At 35.4% G+C, this 13,199-nt stretch overlaps 1 non-coding gene across 1 annotated transcript; it reads left to right on the plus strand.

Annotated features, from left to right (window-relative positions):
- Nucleotides 1-6,884: 6,884 nt before the first annotated feature.
- LOC145606496 (small nucleolar RNA R71) lies at nucleotides 6,885-6,990 on the plus strand. Its single transcript, XR_014105357.1, has one exon. It is a non-coding gene; the product is annotated as a small nucleolar RNA R71 (small nucleolar RNA).
- Nucleotides 6,991-13,199: the final 6,209 nt, after the last annotated feature.

Genomic DNA, 13,199 nt, shown 5'->3' on the forward strand with positions numbered 1-13,199 from the left:
ACAATAAGTATCCTCAATAGAAATATCATCCCACCAATCATTCTCATCATACCTATGGTTGCGATGAAGAGCTTCATAGGCCGGATAAATCAAAGGCTTGCCGTCAATGGGCTCCGGAAAGTTGAACATTTTGTTTAGGAATGAAAGGGGAATAGAATAGTCTTCATTGAATACTTGGAAGGTTAGTGTTGGACATTCATTATCGTCACCATCCTTTTGCACATCGAGCGATGATAGGAATTCATAGGTGAGCCTTGCATAGGTGGGAGCACTAAGGTCAATGAATTTCTCAAGGCCCAAATTTCGAGCTAACATCCGCACATCATCGTCTATCCCAAGAAGAGTAGTGGTGTCTCGATCATAGAATCTTGTAGAATACAGTTTTCTTGAAGAAAGACTCTCAAATCTATCCCAATGCTCTTGAACCGTGAACTTGATGCCATAAGTTTCTTTGATGGAGGAAGGTGGATCAATTGTCTTCCTCGAATTTGTAACCTTGGTGCGCTTAGCTTGTCTTGAACCACCCATCTATAAGATAATGGACAAAGAAAATGATTTCAATAGTAGGAATAGTGTGCCAAAAATTAATCATGTGCATGGGGAAAAATAAAAGGACAATATGACATGAGTTAAGCAAAAGTTCAATGGAGGTGAATAATGCATAATCAAGGCATCACAATTGACACAAATATTACCCCAAATCACAATTAACAAAAGCAACTATATACCATACTACCAACAACCACTTTCTCATTTATCACTATCAACATCAACAAAATACCCTAAAACTAAACATATGAAAATCCAACAAGATTCATGCCAAAATTCGTAAATGCTCAAGTAATATCATCATAATAACTAGATTTTACAAAACCATCATCAACAAGTCCATAATCATCATCATAAAAACAAGTGGTAGTAATGGTGGAGAGTATGAGGGTAGTACTAGTCATGCTCAAATTCTCATGAGGTATGAAAATTGAAACTTTATCACATAAAACATGCAATTATACTTTCAATTGATTGAAAATCACAATAATTGAGCAAGAAAAACACTACTACACATAAACATCTCCAACAATCATACCAACAAGTTTCAATTCAAAATTACCCAAAATTTTCAAACTAGGAGTGAGAAAATTACCTTTAAGGATGTAGAATGAAGACTTGGGGAGCAAAGTAGTGAGAATTATGGAAAATTTGATGAGGAAAAATGAAAAATATAATGATGAAAATGGAGAGCAACTATGAGCAACCACAATAGACCTAAGGAGGAAGTAGAATGAAATAGGAGAGAGAGAGAGAAGGAAAATCGGGCTTAAGAGAAGAGGAAAAACTACCCCTCGTATACCCAGCAAGGTGCGGCCGCACATGAGAGATGTGCGCCCGCACAATACTCGTGTGCGGCCGCACAGTGCTGATGTGCGGGCGCACAAAAACTGGGCTCGTACTTTCGATTTTCTTCCTCCCACATCATGTGCGCACACCCCCATGATGGTCATGGGGAACCACATAGACAGTAGCTACACTTCATAATGGAGAAAGAAAAACATGAAGATCATGAAAATAAACACAAGTATTCACCATTCTCCATACTTACCCACCTTTCCAACTTAAGAATTGGGACAAGTTTACCTCAAAGTTGGCATCAAAATTGTTGGAAATCGACTCAAACCATCCTACAACATCAAACACAACAAAATTAGATCACAAAAACATCACCAAAACCCACAGAAAAACCAAAAGAAAAAGAAAGAAAAAGTTAGAAAACTCGGGTTGCCTCCCGTGAAGCGCTTAATTTAGAGTCTTAAGCTAGACATCCTCCACCTCTTTCAAGGCGGATCATAGAGAGTCATGTGATGAATGACCCCCACGAACACTCCATCATAATACCTCTTTAGTCTATGTCCGTTAACCTTAAAAGTTCTTGAAAAATCCAAAGGAGAAATTTCGATAGAACCATTTGAAAACACCTCTTGAACAACAAAAGGGCCGGTCCAACGAGACATCAATTTTCCGGGAAAAAGCCTCATTTTGGAATTGAAAAGAAGCACCTTATCCCCCGAAACAAACTCTTTCTTCTCAATGAGCTTATCATGCACCTCTTTAGTTCTAGCTTTATACAAGCTAGCACAATCATAAGCATCCAACCGAAGCTCTTCTAACTCATGAAGGTCTAACCAACGTTGTTCACCCGCACTAGCCAAATCAAAATTGATCTTTTTAATAGCCCAATGAGTGCGGTGCTCAAGCTCAACCGGAAGGTGACAAGACTTTCCATAAACCAAGCGATAAGGAGTGGTACCAATAGGAGTTTGAAAGTCGTTCTATATGCCCATAGAGCATCATCAAGCTTATTTGCCCAATCTTTCCTACTCCTTGCAACCGTCTTCTCAAGAATTAACTTAATTTGACGATTAGATACCTCAACTTGCCCATTAGTTTGAGGATGATAAGGAAGACCAAATCGTTGGTTCACTCCATGCTTCTTCAACATCTTCCGGAAAGCATAGTGCACAAAATGTGAGCCATTGTCACTTATAACCGCTTTGGGGATGCCAAACCTAGGGAATATTATCTTTTTGAACAATTTCATCACCACTTTATGGTCATTAGTGGGAGAAGCAATGGCTTCCACCCACTTTGACACATAATCAATGGCAACAAGGATATATTGATTCCCATAAGAAGATGGAAAAGGACCCATAAAATCTATACCCCAAACATCAAATATCTCCAATTCAAGTATTGGTTGTTGGGGCATCTCATTCCTCCTCGAAATATTCCCGGTCCTTTGGCATTGATCACAACTTTTGACATACTCCCAAGCATTCTTAAAGAGGTTAGGCCACCATAATCCACATTGAAGCACCTTAGAGGCCGTTCTTGAAACACCCATATGACCGCCACTAGGATCTGAGTGGCACATCTTCAAAACATTTGGTATTTCCTCATTTGGCACACATCGGCACAACAATCCATCCACACCTCTTTTGTACAAGATTGGTTCATCCCATACATAGTGCCTTGCTTCTCTCTTGAGCTTTCTCTTTTGATTGTTGGAAAAAGAAAGAGGGAACTCCCCACAAGCAAGAAAATTCCCCAAATCGGAAAACCAAGGGAGCTCCTTCATATTGATAACATATAAAGAATCATCCAACATCCGGTCCTCTATAGGAGACCCATCGTCTTGAACTTGAAAATCTTCAAGTCTAGACAAATGATCCGCAACAACATTTTCAGCACCTTTTTTATCTCGGATCTCAAGATCAAAATATTGAAGCTCAAGGACCCAACGAATTAACCTCGGTTTGGATTCTTTTTTCCCAAAGAGATACTTCAAAGCCGCATGATCGGTGAAAACTATAGTGTTAGACCCCAACAAGTAACAACGGAATTTCTCAAAAGAATGAACAATAGCCAAGAATTCCTTTTCCGTTGTTGTGTAATTTCTTTGAGCACCATTGAGAGTCTTTGACATATAATAGATGACATGGAGCTTCTTGTCGATTCTTTGACCCAACACACCTCCTATAGCTGTATCACTTGCATCACACATGAGCTCAAATGGCAAATCCCATCTAGGGGCTTGGACAATAGGAGTAGAAGTCAAAGCTTTCTTCAATTTATTAAAAGCTTCCAAGGAAGCATCATTAAAGACGAAATCAACATCTTTTTGGAGAAGATCATTTAAGGGCTTAGAAATAAGAGAAAAGTCTTTGATAAACCTTCTATAAAATCCGGCATGACCCAAAAACGATCTTACCCCTTTCACATTAACCGGGGGAGGAAACTTCTCTATCACCTCAATCTTAGCCTTGTCAACCTCGATGCCTTTATTGGAAATTTTATGGCCTAGAACAATCCCTTCTTCCACCATGAAGTGGCATTTTTCCCAATTAAGCACCAAGTTGACCTTTTCACATCTCTCTAGGCATCTTTCAAGATTTTCGAGGTAATTTTCAAATGAAACACCTTCCACGGAAAAATCATCCATGAAGACTTCCATTTCCTCTTCAAGCATGTCCCCAAAAATGCTCATCATACACCTTTGAAAGGTCGCCGGAGCGTTACACAATCCAAAGGGCATTCTTCTATATGCAAAGGTACCATAGGGGCATGTGAAGGTTGTCTTTTCTTGATCCTCGGGGTGAATAGGAATTTGGAAGAATCCCGAATATCCATCAAGAAAGCAATAGAATTTGTGCCTAGTCAACCTTTCAAGCATTTGGTCAATAAAAGGGAGAGGGAAGTGATCCTTTTTGGTTGACGTGTTTAGACGTCTATAGTCTATACACATCCTCCAACCGGTAACCGTTCTAGTTTGAATGAGCTCACCTTTCTCATTCTCAACTACGGTAATACCCCCCTTTTTAGAAACGACATGCACGGGGGAGACCCACCTTGAGCTTGAAATGGGGAATATAATTCCCGCATCCAAAAGGTTGGTGATCTCTTTCTTGACTACTTCTCCCATTTGGGGATGTAGTTTCCTTTGTCGTTCGATAGAAGGAAGGGTGCCTTCCTCAAGTGTTATGTGGTGTGTACACAAGGCGGGGCTTATACCTTTAAGATCATCAATTGTGTACCCCAAAGCACCTTGGTGCTTTCTCAAAACACCACATAACGCTTGAGCTTGGCTCTCACTCAAGGATGCACTAACAATAACGGGATATGTAGAATTAGGGCCTAAGAATTCATACCTAAGGTGTGATGGTAGAGGTTTTAGCTCTACCATGGGAACACCTTTACCTTCTTTGGTTGAGGCCACTTGCAAAGCATCTTGACTTGATATCCCCATGCAAGTTTCTTCTCCACTCCCTATATCGCCTTCATTAAGTAAATTTTCGTACAATTGCTCTTCCATGGTCAAGATACCTATCTTTTCCTTGTTCAACAAAACACACTCAAGAGGATCATTAGATGTGAGCAAGTGCTCATGCATGGAATTCACAATATTATCAAGAACTTCAACTCTCATGCAATTTTCTAAAGAAGAGGAAGGATATTTCATTCCTTCATTCAAATCAAATTCAATTACTTCCTCTCCTATCTTAAGAGATATCTTAGCACTTTTCACATCTATCATAGCCCCCGATGTAGCAAGGAAAGGTCTACCTTAGATGATAGGTATTGTAGCATCTTCATCCATATCCAACACTACAAAATCAACCGGAATAACAAACTTTCCAACTCTTAAAGGCACATCTTCTACCTTTCCCTTAGGAATCTTGATTGACCTATCGGCTAATTGCAAGGTAATCTTTGAAGGTAGAAGTTCTCCTAGACCTAACCTTTGATAAACCGAATATGGCATAAGGCTAACACTAGCTCCTAAATCACATAAGGCATTATCAATTTGGGTCTTGTTGATAGCACAAGGGATGGAAAAATTTCCGGGGTCCTTCAACTTAGGAGGCATCTTATTCATGATAATTGCACTACAATGCTCGGTAAGGCTAATAGTCTCCGCCACATCACAAGTCCTTTTTCCACTCAAAATCTCCTTAAGGAACTTAGCATAACTTGGCATTTGTTCAACAACATCGGTGAAAGGAAGAGTTAAATGAAGTTGCTTAAGCATCTCTACAAATTTCCCAAATTGCTCATCCAACTTATATCTATTATATCTTTGAGGATAGGGGAGCCTTTGTTTGCAAACCTCTCTCTCTTTCTCTATCACCTTCTCTACTTGTTCCTCACCAACATTTTCGCTCAAGGGGCATTCATCACCTTCAATTTCAATGGCATTCTTACTAGTTCTCTCATTAGCAACACTCTTCTTAGGCACACCTCCCTCAAGGACCTTACCACTTCTAGTAACAATGGCATCCATAGGGTTCCTAGAATCTAAGCTAGGTGGAGTCAATGAAGAAGAGTTTGCATATTCCTTGAATATACTAGTCAATTGAGAAAGTTTTTCACTCAAATCTTTGTTATAAGCCAACATGTAATTAAACTTCTCTTCATTCAAAACCATACACATTTCCAAAGTTTTGGCTTGTTTCTCAATGACACTTTCCAAAAATTCCCTAGAAGAAAATGATTGGTCATGGGAATTATTATTTAAACTTTGAGCATTTGGAACTAAATCAATTGGGGAACCATCTTGAAAACTTGCTTGAAAATATCCCCTAGCTTGATTATTCCAATTACCCCTAGTTTCATTTTGGCTCCTTTGTTGACCATAGTTATCATAACCTTGGTTATGATCCCCATGTCTATAGCCATGACCATGACCATTACAACCATGATGGTTATAGTTACCATGAATCTCTTGGCATTCATGATTTCTATAACCTCCATTTTGGTTATAATCATCATGATTCATATGATAATTCCTATTTCCAATATTCCTTTGAACATCATTTCTAGGTTCACAAGCATGATTATTGACATAATTCATATGTTCCATTTCACTTCCATCACATTCACTACAAGGAACATTTGGGCACATAGAAGCATTATGATCATTCATTCCACATAATTGACATGGCCAACATTCCACAATCATGCAACAAGTAGAAAGATTGGAGTTAGAGTGAGAAGATGTACCTCTCCCCTTAATTTGGGAGGGAAGAATTGGAGCTTGGGAAGGAGGCTTCTCAAGCTTTTCCTTGAGAGACATAACTTCTTTCCCCAAATCCGCAATCAAAATGGTCAAATCATTGATGACACTAAGTTGTTCAATCGAGTAACCCTTGCTTGTTGGTTCTCTTTCCACTTCTTGCCAATTCATATAATGACGAGCTACTTCATCAATAGCATCAACCACTTCTTCTTCCGTCTTGTTCATGATTGGGCCTCCGGCTCCGGCATCCAAATTTGCTCTCCCATGAGAACTCAACCCACCATAAAAGATATGTATGATTTGATAGGTAGGAATCCCATGGTGTGGACACTCCCTTTGATAATCCTTGAATCTTTCCCATGCTTCATAAAGGCTTTCATTAGGCTTTTGCTTAAACCCTTGAATCAAAGCTCTTGCCTCCGCCGTTTTCTTTTGAGGATAGAAACGGAACAAGAAAGCTTTGGTGACATCATCCCAAGTTTTCAATGAATTGGGCTTCATCTCTTTATCTAGCCATTCCAAAGACCTTCCTATGAGGGAGAAAGGGAACAACTTAAGGCGGATGAATTCTTGAGACACTCCATTAATCTTGATTGTGTTACAATATTTTTCAAACTCCTTAAGATGGTTCAATGGGCTCTCATTCTTTGCCCCACTATATTGTCTCCTCTCAATTAGGGTGATCATTGCCGGCCGAATTTCAAAGTCATTCTCCGGTGTTATAGGTGGAGCTATGGCGCTCTCATACCTATATGCCCCAGGCACTCCAAGCTCTTTCAAGGTAACTCTTGAATTACCTCCCATGACTTGGGATCTATACACACAAAACTCAAAGACAATATTAGTAGCACGGCTACAAGTGTAGCCTAAGTGTAAAATCTTTTTGTATTTTGCAAATAGAGTGGAATAGACTCAACAACAACATGCATTCAAAGCACCATTCCCCGGCAACGGCGCCATTTTGATGGGGAGGAGAACGGTAGGTCGTTGGGCTACCACCCCACCCAATCAAACAAAATTTGTAACTTAACAAACCCCTATTTAGTGTAGCGGTAAGTCAAGGTCGAACCCAAAGGAATGGAGGTCAAATGCACGATGCCAAAATTAAGCTATTCCGAAATCTAGAAGGGGTTTATGGTAGAAACTAAGGCTAAGCTAGGCGATGCAAAAGGCTTGTACTAAATGAATGCTAAGGCACTAGGGGAATGGATCCACATGCATCAACGATGAAGTTCAATCAACTTGGGGAATTTACCAATCAAGTCAAGCAATGTGAGGGAAAACCGAAATTGCAACCAAGAGAGTACATCAAGCTATTCTCCTAGAGGTCTAATTAGCGTCAACTACATCAAACACTAGGTAGGAAACATCACAAGATATCTCAATCAAGTAAATGTAAGCCACAAATCAATGGTCCGTATCAATGCGAACTCACAATGCAATCTAGTGTGAATAACAAGGGTGATCAAGCCTAATCAAGCACACACATGCACAAAATCAATCAACTAATTTAATCACATTATCTACTCAATCAATTTCCCCCAAATTAATCTCAATTGATCATCAATACATGCTTCACCACTACCCTAGCAAATAAACCACTCACAATCCATTAAGAACAACAAAATCAAAGCTAAACTAATCATCATTCCCAAATTCATCAATTGAAATCAAATTGAAACCAACAAATTCAATCAAATCAATCAACCAGATCAAACAACAATACTCATGAAATCAAACATTGAATTGCATTAAAGAGTAAAGAATTCTTACAAACTTGATAGAAATCAAATCAAATGAAACAATCTTCAATCATCAATCATCAAGCCCACACTTTCTCTCTCTAAAAATGCTAAGAACTAATGTTTTCTCTTTCTAGAATCTAATCTAATCTCCTCTCTCTTGAAGATCTCCTCTTCTCTCTATATATGGAAAGAAATAACTAACAATCCCAAGAGGAAGTAGGGAAAGACGTCCAAAAATAGACCCACGTCGGTGCGGGCGCTCGAAGGAGAGAGAATGGTGCGCACGGGAGCACACCCAGGAAGGTGCGCCCGCACGCACCTGTTGCTTCCTCCTTTCTTCTTTGCCCTTGCTCAAGAGGTGCACGCATCCTAGATGATGATGATGGAGGACAAGGTAGGCAGGAACTTCCTTGAATTTCTTGAATAATAGAAGCCATGAGGAAGGAATAAACAAGACCTTGAAGCATGCTCCTTGAACCTCACATTGACTTGAAACTTCTTGTACAAGCTTTAGGCATGAAAATCAACGGAAAACTATGGAGAGGAAGCCCGGGAATCCTTGGACAATCAATCACAACCTACAATCAAAGGATAAAAAGCAAGTAAAAAGCGAAAAATAGCAAGTAAACGAGAAAAAGCACCAAATAGAGAAACTAACTACAAAAAGCATGAAATGAAGAAACCAAGAATAAAACTAAGGGAAACTAAAGAAAAGAAAGATAAAAAGAAATAAAAATCATCCAAAAAGGAACCAAATGAGTGCCAAAAATGTCACTCATCACTGAATTTTTTGATATATGGAAACAACACAAAATTTGATGAAATCTAGCAACAACTAGAACGACAACTTGTTTTCAATAGCAAGAAAAAAGAGATTTATTAAATAAAATGAAAGTCAAATGCATTCAACAAAGGTAATTGGGTCAAATGAAAGTCAAACACATTCATACAAAGCTTTTTGCATCAAATAAAAGTTAAATGCATTCAACAAAGCTAAATGAGTCAAATGAAAAGCAAACACATTCAATAACGTTTTTTGAACCAAATAAAAGTCAAATGAATTCAACAAAGATTATAGAGTCAAATGAAAGTCAAACTCATTCAAACAAAGCTTTTTGAATCAAATAAAGACAAATGCATTCAACAAAGATAATTGAGTTAAATGAAAGTCAAACACATTCAAACTAAGCTTTTTAAATCAAATCAAAGTCAAATGCAGTCAACAAGGATAATTGAGTCAAATAAATGTCAAACACATTTATACAAAGATTTTGGAATCAAATCAAAGTCAAATGCATTCATCATAGTTAATAGAGTCAAATGAAAATCAAACACATTCTAACAATGCTTTTTTAATCAAAAGAAAGTCAAATGCATTCAACAAAGCTAATTGAGTCAAATGAAAGTCAAACTCATTCAACAAAGCATTTTGAGCCAAATGAAAGTCAAACACATTCAAACAAAGCTTTTAAAATCAAGTGAAAATCAAATACATTCAACGAAGTTAATCGAGTCAAATGAAGGTCAAACACATTCATACAAAGTTTTTTGAATCAATTGAAAGTCCAATGCATTCAACAAAGCTAATTGAGTCAAATAAAATTCAAACTCATTCAACAAAGCTTTTAATCAAATAAGAGTCAAACATATTCATACAAAGTTTTTGGAATCAAATCTAAGTCAAATGCATTCATCATAGTTAAATGATTCAAATGAAAGTCAAACACATTCTAACAATGCTTTTTTAATCAAAAGAAAGTCAAATGCATTCAACAAAGCTAATTGAGTCAAATGAAAGTCAAACTCATTCAACAAAGCATTTTGAGCCAAATGAAAGTAAAACACATTCAAACAAAGCTTTTGAAATCAAGTGAAAATCAAATACATTCAACAAAGCTAATTGAGTCAAATCAAAGTCAAACACATTCAAACAATGCTTTTTGAATTAAATAAATGTCTAATGCATTCAACAATGATAATTGAGTCAAATGAAAGTCAAACACATTCATACAAAGCTTTTTGAATCCAATGAATGTCAAACACATTCAAACAAAGCTTTTTGAACCAAATAAAAGTAAAATTCATTCAACAAAGATAATTAAGTCAAATGAAAGTCAAACACATTTAAATAAAACTTTTTCAGTCAAATGAAAATTAAATGCAATCAACAAAGTTTTTTGACTTAAATGAAATTCAAACACATCAAACAAAGCTTTTTGAATCAAATGAAAGTAAAATACATTCAACAAAGCTGATTGAGTCAAATGAAAGTCAAACACATTAAAACAAAGCTTTTTGACTTTAATGAAAGTCAAATGCATTCAACAAAGATAATTGAGTCAAATGAAAATCAAACATATTCAAACAAAGCTTTTTGAATCAAAAGAAAGTAAAATGCATTCAACAAAACTAATTGAGTCAAATGAAAGTCAAACAATTTCAAACAAAGCTTTTTGAATTTATTGAAAGTGAAATGCATTCAACAAAGATAATTGAGACAAATGAAAATCAAACACATTCAAACAAAGCTTTTTGAATCAAATGAAAGTCAAATGCATTCAACAAAACTAATTGAGTCAAATGAAAGTCAAACACATTCAAACAAAGCTTTTTGAATTTAATGAAAGTCAAATGCATTCAACAAAGATGTTTTAGTCAAATGAAAGTCAAACACATTCAAACAAAGCTTTTTGAATCAAATGAAAGTCAAATGCATTTAACAAAGCTAATTGAGTTAATTGAAAGTTAAACACGTTCAAACATAGCTTTTTGAACAAAATGAAAGTAAAATTCATTCAACAAAGATAATTAAGTCAAATGAAAGCCAAACACATTCAAATAAAGCTTTTTGAGTCAAATGAAAATTAAATGCATTCAACAATGTTTTTTGACTCAAATGAAAGTCAAACACATCAAACAAAGCTTTTTGAATCATATGAAAGTCAAATGCATTCAATAAAGATAATTGAGTCGAATGAAAGTAAAACACATTCAAACAAATTTTTCGAATCAAATGAAAGTTAAATGCATGCAACAAAGCTAATTGACTCAAATGAAAGTCAAATACATTCAAACAAAGCTTTTTAAATCAAATGAAAGTCAAATAAATTCAACAAACATAATTGAGTCAAATAAAAATCAAAGACATTCAAACAAAGCTTTTTGAATCAAATGAAAGTAAAATACATTCAACAAAGCTGATTGAGTCAAATGAAAGTCAAACAGATTAAAACAAAGCTTTTTGACTTTAATGAAAGTCAAATGCATTCAACAAAGATAATTGAGTCAAATGAAAATCAAACACATTCAAACAAAGCTTTTTGAATCAAATGAAAGTAAAATGCATTCAACAAAACTAATTGAGTCAAATGAAAGTCAAACAATTTCAAACAAAGGTTTTTGAATTTATTGATAGTCAAATGCATTCAACAAAGATAATTGAGACAAATGAAAGTCAAACACATTCAAAAAAAGCTTTTTGAATCAAATGAAAGTCAAATGCATTTAACAAAACTAATTGAGTCAAATGAAAGTCAAACACATTCAAACAAAGCTTTTTGAATTTAATGAAAGTCAAATGCATTCAACAAAGATGTTTGAGTCAAATGAAAGTCAAACACATTCAAACAAAGCTTTTTGAATCAAATGAAAGTCAAATGCATTTAACAAAGCTAATTGAGTTAATTGAAAGTTAAACACATTCAAACATAGCTTTTTGAACAAAATGAAAGTAAAATTCATTCAACAAAGATAATTAAGTCAAATGAAAGCCAAACACATTCAAATAAAGCTTTTTGAGTCAAATGAAAATTAAATGCATTCAACAATGTTTTTTGACTCAAAAGAAAGTCAAACACATCAAACAAAGCTTTTTGAATCATATGAAAGTCAAATGCATTCAATAAAGATAATTGAGTCGAATGAAAGTAAAACACATTCAAACAAAACTTTTCGAATCAAATGAAAGTTAAATGCATTCAATAAAGATAATTGAGTCGAATGAAAGTAAAACACATTCAAACAAAACTTTTCGAATCAAATGAAAGTTAAATGAATGCAACAAAGCTAATTGACTCAAATGAAAGTCAAATACATTCAAACAAAGCTTTTTGAATCAAATGAAAGTCAAATGCATTCAACAATGATAATTGAGTCAAATGAAAGTCAAACACATTCAAACAAAGCTTTTTTAAATGAAATGAAAGTCAAATGCATTCAACATAGCTTTTTGACTCAAATGAAAGTCAAAGACATTCAAACAAAGCTTTTTGAATAAAAAGAAAGTCAAATGCATTCAACAAAGCTGATGGAGTCAATTGAAAGTCAAACACATTCAACAACGCTTTTTGAATTAAATGAAAGTCAAATGAAACAATTAGTAAGACGGTTAATTTCTAATAGGAACAATTCAAAAATTTGTTTCCTCAATTTGTTTCCAAATTGCTATAAATAAAAAATTAGTTGTCAGAATTTTTGGATATATGGAAACAAGACAAAATTTGATGAAAGACAACTTGTTTTCAATAGATACAAAAAAGAGATTTATTAAATAGAATGAAAGTCTAATGCATTCAATAAAGGTAATTGGGTCAAATGAAAGTCAAACACATTCAAACAAAGCTTATTAAATGAAATGAAAGTCAAATGCATTCAACGAAGCTAGTTGAATCAAATGAATGTCGAACACATTCATACGAAGATTTTTGAATCAAACGAAAGTAAAATGCATTCAACAAAGCTAATTGAGTCAAGTGAAAGTCAAACACATTCACACAAAGCTTTTTGAATTAAATGAAAGTTAAATGCAATTAACAAAGCTAATTGAGTCAAATGAAAGTCAAACACATTCATACAAACTAATTGACTCAAGTCAAAGTCAAATG

Source organism: Chenopodium album, chromosome 22 (genome assembly GCF_948465745.1).
Source record: "Chenopodium album chromosome 22, dcCheAlbu1.1, whole genome shotgun sequence".
NCBI classification, from domain to species: Eukaryota; Viridiplantae; Streptophyta; class Magnoliopsida; order Caryophyllales; family Amaranthaceae; genus Chenopodium; species Chenopodium album.